Raw genomic sequence first — 13,883 nt, 5'->3', positions numbered from 1 at the left:
CTCAGGGATCACCCCTGGTGGGAAACCCTATAGGGTGCTGTGATTTCAAACCTGGGTGAACCATGTGCTAGACAAGCACCCTTTCTGCTGTGCTCTCACTCAATCCCTTGTTTTGCAGTTTTAAGAGATATTTTGCACATATTAAAAATCACAGTCAGAAACAAATGAATTTTTCTGAGATTTTAGACCAAATGGAATGAAATTTTTTTCTTTTTTTCTTTTTGGGTCACACCCAGTGATATACAGGGGTTACTCCTGGCTCTGTACTCAGGAATTACTCCTGGAGGTGCTCAGGGGACCGTATGGTATGCTGGGAATCGAACCCGTGTTGGCCGCATGCAAGGCAAACACCCTACCCACTGTGCTATTGCTCCAGCCCCCATGTTCTTATTATTTTTGATATGTACCTTATTCACTGGTGTGAGATGGTATCTCATTGTCGTCTTGATTTGGATTTCCTTAATAATAAGTGATGGTGAGCATTTTTTAATGTGCCTGTTTGCCATCTGTTAGTCTTCCTCAGAGAAGCCCCTGTTCATTTCCTTTCCCCATTTTTGGATGGGGACTTTGGATTTTTTTTTGTTGCTGATCTTTGTAAGTACTTTATATATTCTGGATATCAACCCTTTATGTGATGTGTTGACTGCAAATATTTTCTGCCATTCAGTTAACTGTCTTTTAGTTTTAGCCCACATTTCTTTTGCCATGCAGAAACTCTTTGATGTATTTCCATTTGTTCATTTTTGATTTTGTTGCCTTTGCCAATGGCATTATATCATTGAAGACACCTTTGAGGTCCAGATCTTGGGGCATTCTGCCTATATTTTCCTCAGTGTATTTTATAGATTCTGGTCTGATCCTAAGGTTTTTGATTCACTTTGAACGGAAATTTTGTGTAAGGTGTGAAATATAGATCCAGATTTAATTATTTGCGCCATTTGTTGAAGAGGCTATCTTTACCTCATTTTATGCCATTTGGACAGGACAATTATTGGTTGTTATTTGGTGATTCTCATATGACAGAAAATAGAGGATGGTATAACTCTCTTCGTGGTGTCTACAAATACCCCCCCCCAAACCCATGTGAAGTTGATTCTTTCAAAATCTAATATGTATTTGAAATGTAAATAGCTCTGTATCCCAATTTTTGTAAACAAGCCCCAGATGCCATTTTCTTAGACCTGAGAAAGCCACGCCAAGTTTCATCAAAGACTCTTTCAAAGTTGAGTTCCTCACCAGGCACTTGTAAACAAGTTTAAATGTTCTGCTTGGAGTAACTGGTCTGCATTTGGGCTGTTAGTATTTGGAGCCCTTAACTTCTTGCAGGGAGAAGAGATTTCACAGTCAGCTTCTCTTCAGGTCTCTTCTAAATCAACAACTTTTGAAAGATCCAGAGTATTCTCTTTGTGTAAAGAGTTTAAGTTTAATGCTATGATTATTACTTATTGAATCTCTCTCTCTCTCTGTCTCTCTCTCTCTCTCATCTAGATAGCTTAGAAATACTGCAAGTAGCATACTTTTCTGAAATACCAGAGTGGAAGCTGGACTTGAGATCGACAGCCTTCCTGATATAAATGGACTCTTATGACATCTATTTTATGGGGTACAAAGAACAATTTAATGTTGGGGGTCTTACTATTGCTACACATATGCATAGTAATTTTTGTACTCGTGTTTTACATGTACTCATGCATTTCTACTGGCTCTATTCTCAGGGATCACTCCAGGTGGTGCTCAAAGGACTATATTTGGGGTCAGAGATTGAACCTTGGCCAGTCATATGCAAGGCAAGCACACTACTTCACTACTTGCTGTACTATCTCTTCAGTTGCCAGCCTTTGGTTTTTAAAAGATATTTTATATGATAAAAATAGTAAGTTTAAATTGTTTAGATAAATAAAATGAAAAATATAAAGATCAAAGAGGAGAAAGAAAATGGGTTATGTGTAATTCCATTGGGCTGGAGCCATAGCACAGAGGTAGGGCATTTGCCTTGCATGCAGCCAGCCAGGCCGAGCCGGGTTCGATTCCTCCGCTCCTCTTGGAAAGCCCAGCAAGCTACTGAGAGTATCTTGCCTGCACAGCAAAGCCTGGCAAGCTACCTGTGACGTATCCAATATGCCAAACACAGTAACAACAAGTCTCAAAATGGAGACATCACTGGGCCCGCTCGAGCAAATCGATGAACAATGGGAGGACAGTTTGTTTTGTAATTCCATCATCTGAATCTATTTATGGTTTGTTGAGTGTTAGTTCATATGTGTTTGACACTCAAGAGCTGACCATCTTGCATTTAGGTGCACTGAATTAATAGATCCTACAATCATGGAAATGAAATTGAGTGTTTTTTAATCTACTGTTCTCATTTTATAATAAAACCCTGGCGTAACTAAATGTATTATACAAAACTACATTTCGTAACCTTTCAACTTATGCAGTTGACAATTTCATTAACAAGTTAAAATAATTATAAATCCTAATTATTCCATCATATAAGTATAAATATCATAAATTTAATAATTAATAATAATTAAATAATAATTTAAGATAATGGCAAAACTTGCTTCTTTAGAATGTGCTGTGAGCTGTGTGTGTGGTGACTGCTAGTCTTTGTGCTTCTGTTTCTGCCTCTGAGGTCTCATCCAAATTCTTGATTAGATTTTATAACAGATATCCTCCAGCCATCACCTTCAACTTCTTTTAAAGTTATCTGATGCTATATAACTTCGCATATATTGAACCTTGAGAGGTACGTTGCAATTTCGTGCTTCAATTTGATAGAAAGGGTAAACAGGACAAGAGGACTTGCATCTGCCTTTGGTTTGGATAGTCAAAGTTTGGATATCTGTGCACATCAGTTCCCCTCTAAAAATTGATATATTAATGACCACCTAAGAATTTCTGCAAGGATTAATTGGGTAATTATAAGTACTTTGTAAACAAATGTGGTGTGACCATACAGTTGTCAAACCCTTTTCTACCTTATTTAAGATAAAGTATGCCTCTGAAGTGATACTGATGATTTTTGGATGATATGTAACAATGACAAATTAGAGTACTACTCAAATAGATTTAATAAGAAACAAGAACTCCATTGCCCCCCCTACCTCTTTCTTCTACTTCCTCTTCTCCTTCTCATCTTTCTTGAGCTGGAAATTGAATCCAGGGCTTTATACATGGAAGTCAAATTCTCTACCATGGAACCACATCCATGGCCTTCTTAATACAACAACACAGAAAAACCTGAATCTATAATGATATTTATAATCTTTGTCATGAAGCGTATAGCACAGGTCAAGCACTTACTGGGCCCTGTTTGGCTCTTCAATGGGGACATTGTAATGACCCTTTGTTAGCTGGGTAGTGGAGAGAGGACTGAAATGATGAGTGGTTTGGGGATACAAGTTTAGGTCTTAGTAAACGGGTAAGGAGGGGATAAATGAATGGTTAGGACATCTTCAGTTACCCAGGAAAAATTTAACCTACACCCTATGTTTCCAGAGGCAGACGTCTATGTAGGAAAGTTTATTTCATATCCAACCATTTGAAGAAGAGATAAATAGAGAGAAATACAGATGTCATCCCCCAGCCCTGCTAGTTCTGTTGGAATGATTTTTCTCCCTGCATCTTGTCATTTAGACTTGGGTTCAATGATAATTTCTCTGAAAGATTTTATCTGTTCACACAGTATAATGATACTCTATTACATATTTCTGAAGCATATTTTTGATGCATTGCTAAATTACTAATATAAATTTTCTTGATCTTAGTTCAGAGAATACACATTTACTTGCTGTAGATTTATCCAACATCCTATGTATTATTATAAATCCATCTAACACCTCAGCCTTCTACGCTTATAGTACTGTTGCCAACTTCCAGAATGGTGATTAGTATTTAAAAAGTATTATGTAATACTTAAATTATTATAACGTTATGTCAGTTACTGACAGATAAACTGGTGGTTGGCTAAGTAAATGAATTACAATTAGTTGTAAGATATCCAGATATTCGTTGTGTGAAATTTTATGAAGAAATATTAAAAATTGGACTATTAAGAGTTTAGAGTGGTTAAATATATTGTTTGGTGGGATAATGAAACTGGACATATTTTGTTATTATGACATTACCACAGTTATTATGGTAAGTAATGAAAACGGGAAATAGCAATACAATGATGGGGAAATGAATAATTGATCACATATAATTCTCACTTTATTTAATTTTTCTCAGTTTTCAGATGGAATATCGATTATTTCAAGGGGTTCTTGCCATTGTCTAATTCTTTATAGGCAGGAATAAGAAGTAAGTTAATATGTGCATATAAACGGACATGTTAAAACATTTCTTTAGAAGAAAAATGGAACCATCCATTTAAGCCTTTGTAGTGCATGTCAGTGAAACTGATTATGGCTCAATCTTAGATGAAGGGCTTAGTGGGAAAGTGAGATAGGAAACAGTTGCCAACGGCATGCGTTGTTGAACAGACAGCTGTCTAGTCAGTACAGGAATGTTCCTTTAGCTTAGCCCCTAGTTGATGACATAAGTTGGCTAGTGCTCTGGGAAATTTGTAGTCAAACTTGAGGATTTTTTAATCATTTGTTTTAATCAGAACTCACGCCTCTATGTCAGGACTAAGTTGCTGCTGTTTTTCTTTGCAGCTACAGGGCATTTGTTTCCATCTTATTTGATTATTATTTTGGTGCTGACTCTAAGTTTGGTATGCTAAAGGAAAAAGTAAAATGGAAGACAGTGGAAGGCTTCATTGATATATGAAAACGTTCTAGAGTCTCCTTCCGATTTAAATTTTTTCTTGTTTTGTTTTGGACCACAGTCCATGGTGTGGCACTTTACTCCTGGCTCTGTGCTCAGGGGAACAGATGTGCTGTTGGAGATTTGAACTCAGGTCTGCCATGTGTAAGTCAAGCACCCCTCCTGCCATGCTCTCTCACCAGCCCTCTCTCTCCTTTTTAAAGTCCATCACATATGATTAGAAAATAATGACATAGTGATTAATAATGAAGCCTTTGGAAAAGCATTTCCTCATGAGCAGAGGGGAGAAGGCAGCTGGAATGGAGAAGAGATCACTAAGAAAATGATGGCTTGAGGAGCCGGTCGGGATGGGAGATGTGTGCAGAAAGTAGATAAAGGACCAAACATGATAACCACTTGATGTCTGTATTGCAGACCATAATGCCCAAAAATAGAGAGAGATTATGGGGAATATTGTCTGCCATGGAGGCAGGGGGAGGGTGGGAAAGGGGGGGGGGATATGCCGGGGATATTGGCGGTGGGGAATGTGCACTGGTGGAGGGATGGGTGTTGGATCATTGTGTGATTGTAACCCAAACATGAAAGCTTGTAACTATCTCATGGTGATTCAATAAAATTTTTTAAAAAAAGCATTTCCAGTGCAGTTGTAGATTATGAGAGCAGTATGACAAATAAACATGTGACATGAAGTTAAACATAGATGTGGGATCTTTGGGCAGGTATGGCTTTAAAAAATTTGGGGGGACCATACCTGACTGTGATAAAGAATTGCTCTTGAATTTGTGCTGAGCCATAACTTCTGGCAATGCTCATGGGACTGTGTGGTGCTGGGGATTGAGCCTAGTTCAGTCCCTTGCAACACACGTGTCTTAAACACACTCTCTCTCTCTCTCTCTCTCTCTCTCTCTCTCTCTCTCTCTCTGCCCCCAACTCTTTTTCTTTTTAAAAACTTGGCTTCTTTCTATATTGTTTATGAAATATTGCATTCACCATTTGAAGAAATAAACCATTTTCTTCTACCTATTTCTAAATGTTAATAACAATTAAGATCTTTTTACTCAAAATGGGTTGGAATGATAGTACAATGGGTAGGTGTTTGCCTGGCACGTGGCCGACCCGGACAACCCAGGTTCGATTCCTCTGCTCCTCTCGGAGAGCCTGGCAAGCTACCGAGAGTATCTCGCCTGCATGGCAAAGCCTGGCAAGCTCCCCGTGATGTATTCAATATGCCAAACACAGTAACAATGGAGACATCTCCAATGGAGACGTTACTGGGCTCGCTCGAGCAAATCGATGGAAAACGGGAGGACAGTGCTATAGTGTTACTCAAAATAAATTAAAAAAGACTTTCACAGTACACATTCTAGGCAGGAAATTCTGGTTAATTATCATGTATGACCGCTGTGTTTATTTAAATAAACCATAAATACCATCAATGGGTTTTATAGGGAGACATGGGTGTGTTCAAACTGTTCAGTAACATTACATTGTTTGTGAATTAAAACATGATAGGCTTTAGTGAGAGTTCCTTAAAAAATTACCTGGAAAATGTGCATATGTGTCTTTATCACAAAAGCAACATGGTTGAGTGGAAAGAATTCTGGAGTGGAGGTAAGCATGTGGGTTCAAGTCCTAGCTCTGCCTTCCCAAAACAGAGAACTTTAAAATGTATCTTTCTGTAGCTTCTCCAGTCATAAAATACTCTAGCTGTGGATTTTAGGGTTTATGTAAAGATTGTGTTGATCTTTATAAAAACAAATTTTGAGAAATAAAAACAAAACCAGTATCGTGGTCTTAAATTGCCATTTATTGTTTTTATTAGGTTTTCCCCAGTTGTCTCATCTCTTTACAAGGGAACACAAATTCCCTATAAGCTATAGGGAAAACATATTTTTCCAACCAAGATTGGTAGTAGAGTTGATTTTTGTTTTTGGCACTCCAGGTTAGAAACATCATTCAACTAAAGCTTTCTCTTCTCTTGGCCTCCTTTTGAAAGGCAGAAAGAAACTGAAGAATAAACTAGAAAATCTGAGATGTGTTTTGGCAGCTCCAAACCTTGGTGCCTTCTGGACTCTGGCATGTGGCTTGAACATTGTGCCAGGAAAAGGGTCTGGTAGAGCTTTCCTGGTGAATGTGTGTGGGGGGCGGGGTGGGGGGGGAAGGCGTATAGAGAGGGCAGTAGAGAGGAGTTGAATAATTCATCTTTGTGTATCTGGATATATTAATTTTTGGCACGCTTTCTTGAAGTATTAATTTTATTATTTAAAAGTAATTATCCCCGAGGAATGGCAAATGGACAAGACTTCTTTTCAAAGAAGTTACTGTTTGGTGCCTGGGACATCGGATGTGGTCTGATATTTAATCGAAGTCATTGCTCTGCTTTTTTTCTGGGTAAATAGTGGAGAGACTGAAAATACTTCTTTTTAAATAGAAGGAGTTCTTAGAAAATTGTTTTCTTAAAAACTTGAATTGCTCATATAGGCTTGGATAAATTATTTGAAAGATACCTTCAGCCTTGGTGTTCAGTTAAACACTCTAGCCTCAGTAACCATTTTTGGCAGAAGGTGATGAATGCATTTTAATGGCTTAATATTTCTGAAATGTGAGCAGAATCTACAACAAAGTAAGCTGAGTTTTCGCTCCAGGGGCCCAGTACAAAATCCTTGACCAAGCTGGAACATCTAGTCTTATTGGGAACAAACCTTACAGTTGCCTTTCCATATTTCATATTCATATATTCTACCCATGGAAAAGGGTAGTTTTGGTGTAAGTGGCATGTACACGCTAAGCCAATCTTTCTATTCATAGAATAGAAACTGCATGCCATTCATCTATAATAATAGCACTGTCTGTAGCACTGTCCTCCCATTGTTCATCGATTTGCTCGAGTGGGCCCAGTAACGTCTCCATTGTGAGGTTTGTTTTTATCCATAATAATAATAAAATAAAATAATAAAGAGCCTATAAACAATTGTGCTTATCTAGAATTTTAGTGCGGGAAACATTTTTTTATATAAGGTGATTTGAATGCCAAGCAAATCAAAGCAAAATATTTGCATGATTGCTTACAGATATGAATGGCTGTTTTCCTTAATTTGCTTAACATTCTCCTGAAATTAATGAGATTCCAGCAAAATGGCACAATGGTTGTCTCTAATATCTAGAGTAAAACACAAGATACCCAGGATCTGCTCTTGGCAAAAATTGTCAAAAATTTTCTACTGCATGTTTTTGATTTGTGGTTACTATAGGGTTATCATAAAGCATCTTATAGTGAACAGAGTTCCTTATAAATAAATTGCAAACACTTTCAATTCAATACCATTTTACTCCTCTCCTTTTACATTTTTGATGTCACAATTTGCCAACTTTCATATTGTTTCATTTATTTAAAATTACAGTAACTATTTTAAACACCTTTTTATTAAATTACTGTGAGATACACAGTTACAAAGTTGTTCAAGATTGAGTTTTAGTCACACAGTGTTCAACACCAATCCCTTCACCAGTGCACGTTTTCTGCAACCAATGTCTCTGGTTTCCCTACATCCGCCCCATCCCCATCCCTACCCCCAAATCCTTCCTCTATGCCAATTCTCTCTCTCTCTCTCTCTCTCTCTCTCTCTCTCTCTCTCTCTCCTCCCGCCCCCCGCCATTTTCCTTTTAGACACTATGGTTTGCAGTACTGCTACTGAAAGGATATTATTCATATCACGTTACCTCATTTCAACACTCAGTTTTTCCAGAGTGATCATTTCCAAGTATTGTCATAGTGGTCCCTTCTCTGTCCCAACTGCACTCCCCCTCCCACTTTGTGGAGGTTCTAACCCTTTGTATATAGCATAATATGAACACACACCGTATTAGAAAAGTATAGTTTCCAAAATCAAGCTCCAGAGTGTAGTATATTTTCAGATGTTTCACTGTAGCCCCTTTTAGTTTCAGTTTAAAGAATTCCTTTCAGCATTTTATTCCAAGTCATGTCTTATGGTGTTGAACTTCCTAAGCTTTTGTCTGGGAAAGTCATTATTTCTCTTTCATATCTAAGGATAACTTTGCCAGATAGAGAATACTTGGCTGGCTTTTTTTTTTTAAATTTGTATATTTAATTTCATTCTTTCCTGACCTGAAAGGTTCTGGGGTCTGAAGTCAACTGATAGCCTAATGAAGTTTTCTGTGTATTAAAATTATTTTCTTCTCTATGTTTTTATGATTCTCTTTGTCTTTGATCTGTCACATTTCATTTACTGCATGTTGGAGCACGTTATTTAATACTGAGATAGTGGGACAATTGCTTTTTGTTTTTTGAGCTTAGTTAACAATATCTGTCCTCAGATTTGAGAATCTTGTGGGTATTATTGTTTTAAGTAATCTCCTTTCTACATTTCCCCATTTTTTAGAAATGTCAATGAAAATATTTGGACTTTTAATAGTGTACCATCGGTCACATCAGCTTTGTTCATTCTTTTAAAATTTGTTCTTGTCATCTTGGGCTGGAGCAATAGCACAACGGGTAGGGCAGTTGCCTTGCATGTGGCTGACCCGGGTTCCATTCCTCTGTCCCTTTCTGAGAGCCTGGCTAGCTACTGAGAGCATGGCATCCCGACAGCACGGCAGAGCCTGGCAAGCTTTCCATGGCATATTCTATATGCCAAAAACAGTAACAAGTCTCACAATGGAGATGTTGCTGGTGCTCTCTCCAGCAAATCAATGAACAACGGGAGGATAGTGCAGTGCTTGCCGTCTTGGTTATTTTAAATTTCCCATCTTCTAGATAACTAATTACATCTTCTACTTGGTTGACTCTTCATTGCAAATTTTTAATTTACTTATTGAATTATTTAACTTAATTGTCATAGTGGGCTGGAGCGATAGCACAGTGGTAGGGCATTTGCCTTGCACGCGGCCAACAGCTATAGGGCATTTACCTTGCACGTGGCCAGCCCAGCGGAGCTGGGTTTGATTCCTCCGCCCCTCTCGGAGAGCCTGGCAAGCTACCGAGAGTATCTCGCCAGCATGGCAAAGCCTGGCAAGCTAGCTGTGATGTATTCGATATGTCAAAAACAGTAACAACAAGTCTCACAATGGAGATGTTACTGGGCCCGCTTGAGCAAATCTATGAACAATGGGAGGAGAGTGACAGTGACAATTGTCATAGTGTCATAAATGTTTAACTTAATTTAAATGAATTTCTGTTCAACTTAATTTAACTGAATTCCTATTAGGTTCTTAAATAGAGTCTATTATATTCTTTCACTGTTTTCCTGAGTTCTTTGAATTGTCTTCCTGTTTTCTTGTAGTTAATCAAGTATACTTAGATGTTTTATTTTTTTTAACTCTAGAATGATAGCGTCACTGACATTCTTTCTTTTTTAAAAAAAACAAAAACAAACCTTGAGCCAATCACTAAGAGATTTACTTGAATTTTTCTTTATTATAATAAATTATAGAATACAGAAGAATACAAAAGAAACAGGCTATTCTGTTCACCTATACTGTAATGGGGGTCTGGCATTATTTATATGACTGTGTTAGGCACCATGTGTGTGTAAGGTTAAGGGAAGGACTTGATAATGACAGTAAGTGAACTTTAGGACCAGCAGGGAGGAGGAGCAACGGAAACAGGTGGGAGAGTGGTTATTAATCTGTAGAAATTTCTCTATATCCTTTCCTCTTGGTTTCTAAACAAGTGTGCCTTGTATTGGAAAGGAGTAGAAAAATCCAATAGCTTATAAACCCCCATATTAATAAAGAAGCTATTTTTAATATTTTTAAGCTTAAACACAAATTCCATGACTTTGCATTTGATTAACGTAAGATAGTGGTTTTATTTTGGTGATAGTATCTTTTCTTGTTCTTCATTTTCCTTGGAGTGCTGCATTGCTGCTTTCTTCTTTAATGTTGAAGACATCGTAAATCTTTTCTTTGACAGAAGATACAATTTGTAAGTATTGCTTATATCGTATTTTTAAAAAACTTTGTATGTATATACTTCCTCTATATTTTCTCACTTTAGTGAAAGAATTCCTCGTCTCCACACCCCTCTTCTTGATAGAGGGTGGGGTTTTGCAGTGGTCTTCAGGGGTGCTGTGGTTCCTCCAATGATTCTTGGCCAACTGGGAGGTTATACTCAGGGAACATGTCATGTTGTTTATTGAATCAGGGTCAGCTATATGGAAGGGACATGCCTTAACCCCTATGATATTTCTCTGGCCCAGGTTTTTTTTTTTAATTGGTTCTTACAGCTCACTAGTTTTGAAAAACCACTTTTATTTTCCAGAAGGTGGCACTACAATTCAAGATAATGGATTCTCCCAAGGCTAAAGACTCTGGCCAGTTCCCTGCGGGGACTCTGTTTACTGGAGTTTACATTTGTTGTGGCACTTGGGAACTCAGGATCCACCTCTTCAGTGAGGAGGGGGTAATTAATTTAGAATTTGGGGCCTTGGAGGGTGGGGAGATCCTGAGATGATTGTCTACTCGTTGGCTTATGGCTGGATTTCCTCCTGAGGCTTTGAAAAGCAGTGGTGTATCCTTTTAATACTCATTGACAGTCTTGTATCCTGCCTGGGGGTAGAGGCAGTGCTAGCAAAATAGGGCCCTACCTCTCTGATCTATCCAGTTCACATTTCTTTCCCTTTAATGGAGTGATGGTATCTTTCTTGGAAAGGTGAACTTCTACAAAGATTCTTTCCTTTCCGTATCTAGCCAAGTGACTACTCTCCTGATTTTCTCCAGCCATGGCCAAGAGAAACTATAGTCATTTTTTAAGTTCCTGTTCATACTACGCTATTTGAGTGCTGCCTGAATACCCTTGGTATATGGTTCATGGAGGGATCGAAAATTACTTGTTGGAGAAGGAGGATTAGGGTGATGCTGGTGTTGAAACAAGAACACTGAAGTTAAAGACTTTGAATGTCATTTTATAGGACTTAAAATTCCAGTTTGGAATCTTTGTCCCAGTATTTTAATAGGACTTTTCTATTTACTTTTACCTAATTCTACTTTTGAGAAGTCTGATATTTATGACATGGTATTTATTGCTTTTCAGACTTTCTGTTTTTTTTTCTGGAATATTTAAAATTCTGTTTGTTCTTACCACTATAATTTTATTTTAATGTTTTAATACTTGGTTTACTGATTTCTTTTTGTAATAGGTTGTTCATTTTTAATAATGAGAAACTTATGTTCATTATTTATTTCAATATTTCTTGTTCTGTCTGCTCTTAAGACCCCCATTGTTTGAATATTGATAGTTTCTACCTTTTTCTCTGTGTCCCTTGGTTTTATTATTTTATCTTTTTTGATGCCTTTTGGAAAATTTCCTTAATATAGTCTACAATTTTCTTTAAAGTATATGCCTCCTATTATCCCAAACTCTTATGCTTAAATTTTAATTATTTTATCTTTATATGTGGCATTTCTATTTAGACTTAAAAAATTCTTGTCCTTATTCTATTTTGTTCTCCCATTTCTTCTAAAATATGCATATTATGATTAATTTTAAACCTTGATTTGTCTATTCCAGTAAGTCTACTTCAGAATTTTTATATGTCTCCTACTTTGCTCATGTAAAAATTGATTCTGCAGACTGATTTGGGTAAGGTGTTTGCCTTGCATGTAGCTGACCCTGGTTCGATCCCTGAGATTACATATCCCTGAGCACTGCCAGGAGTGATCCATGTTCTCAGAGGCAGAAACAAGCCCAGATCGTTGCCAGATGTGGGGGCCCTTTCCAACAACCCCAAGAAACAAATTCAATCCCCCAAAGATTTTTTACTCCTCAGGTGTGTCTATTTGAAAATTTTAAAACATTTTTTAATTTTTAAAAATTTTTTAAAATTTTTTAATTTTTATTAGTGAGACATCATGAGGTACAGTTGCAGACTTACATTTTTTTGTGCTTGGGTTTCAATTATACAATGGTCAAATACCCATCCCTCCACCAGTGCCCATTTCCCACCACCACTAATCCCAGTATCCCACCCACCCTCCATCCCCCCCATCCCACCCTGCCTCTGTGGCAGGGCATTCCCTTTTGTTCTCTCTCTCTTATTGGGTGTTGTGGTTTGCAGAAGAGGCAATGGGTGACAATATGGGTCACCCACTGGATTTCTGTGAGAAACCACCAGAGCCACACCTGGTTGTGCTTAGGTGGTGCTAGAATCAAATTCAGAATCAATCACAACCCTCTACTACTTTCACTATTTCCCCCCAAACTGTCTGTTTTTATATTCGACCCCATGAGTTCATGTTCTTTTGTCTTTGGGGGAAACAGCTATTTCTAGCAGTGATTGTGGAGAAGGGATGGAACATCTAGTATGATGAGGTGACCCAAAGTTAGCAGAAAAGCAAGTGGTGCTAAAAGATAGCTGGGAAGTGGGGTGAGGTGCTCCAAGGTCAGGATGCCCTGAAAATAACCTGCATAGCTGCCAGAAAGACGGAAATTTTACCCCAGTTAACCAGTCAAAGCCAATCACTTAACATCTGGTTTCTATACTGAAATTGTGCTTGCATGCTTTAATTAATGAGAAAGCTGATTGATGTAACCAAGGAGAATGTGATAAGGAATATTTACAAACTTTGCCTGGACCCAGATTCAGGGCTGTTCAGTACACTGAGACCCTTGCTCTCAGGTTGGGCAGTCCCTGAAGGTTAATGAAGGCCCTTAAATTCAGGAAACAGCATCTTTGAGACTTCGTGGGACTCCTTGGAAAATTCTCACTCCGGAACACAAGTCAGTAACAGTAGCAACTAATCACGGTTCAGGTAGTCAAGAACCCAGCAGCCACTGAGTTCTCATTAGATCCTGCTTGCCTTATTCTTCCTGCTCGGTTTAGTCATGAGAAACACTTGAAGACCTTGGAGATAACGAATCACGAATCACGACCATCCTGTTATTTTTCGATTGCCTCGAGCAGGCCCCAGTAACGTCTCCTTCATCCTAGCCCTGAGATTTTTAAGGCTCTCCCGTTGATCATCGATTTGCTCGAGCGGGCCAGTAACGTCTCCATTGGAGACTTTGTTGTTACTGTGTCTGGCATATTGAATACTCTCGGTAGCTTGCCGGGCTCTCCGAGAGGGGCAGAGGAATCGAACTCGGGTCGGCC

Source organism: Sorex fumeus, unplaced genomic scaffold (genome assembly GCF_029834395.1).
Source record: "Sorex fumeus unplaced genomic scaffold, SorFum_2.1 ptg000008l, whole genome shotgun sequence".
Taxonomy (NCBI): Eukaryota; Metazoa; Chordata; class Mammalia; order Eulipotyphla; family Soricidae; genus Sorex; species Sorex fumeus.
Note: the sequence above shows the minus strand (reverse complement) of the source record.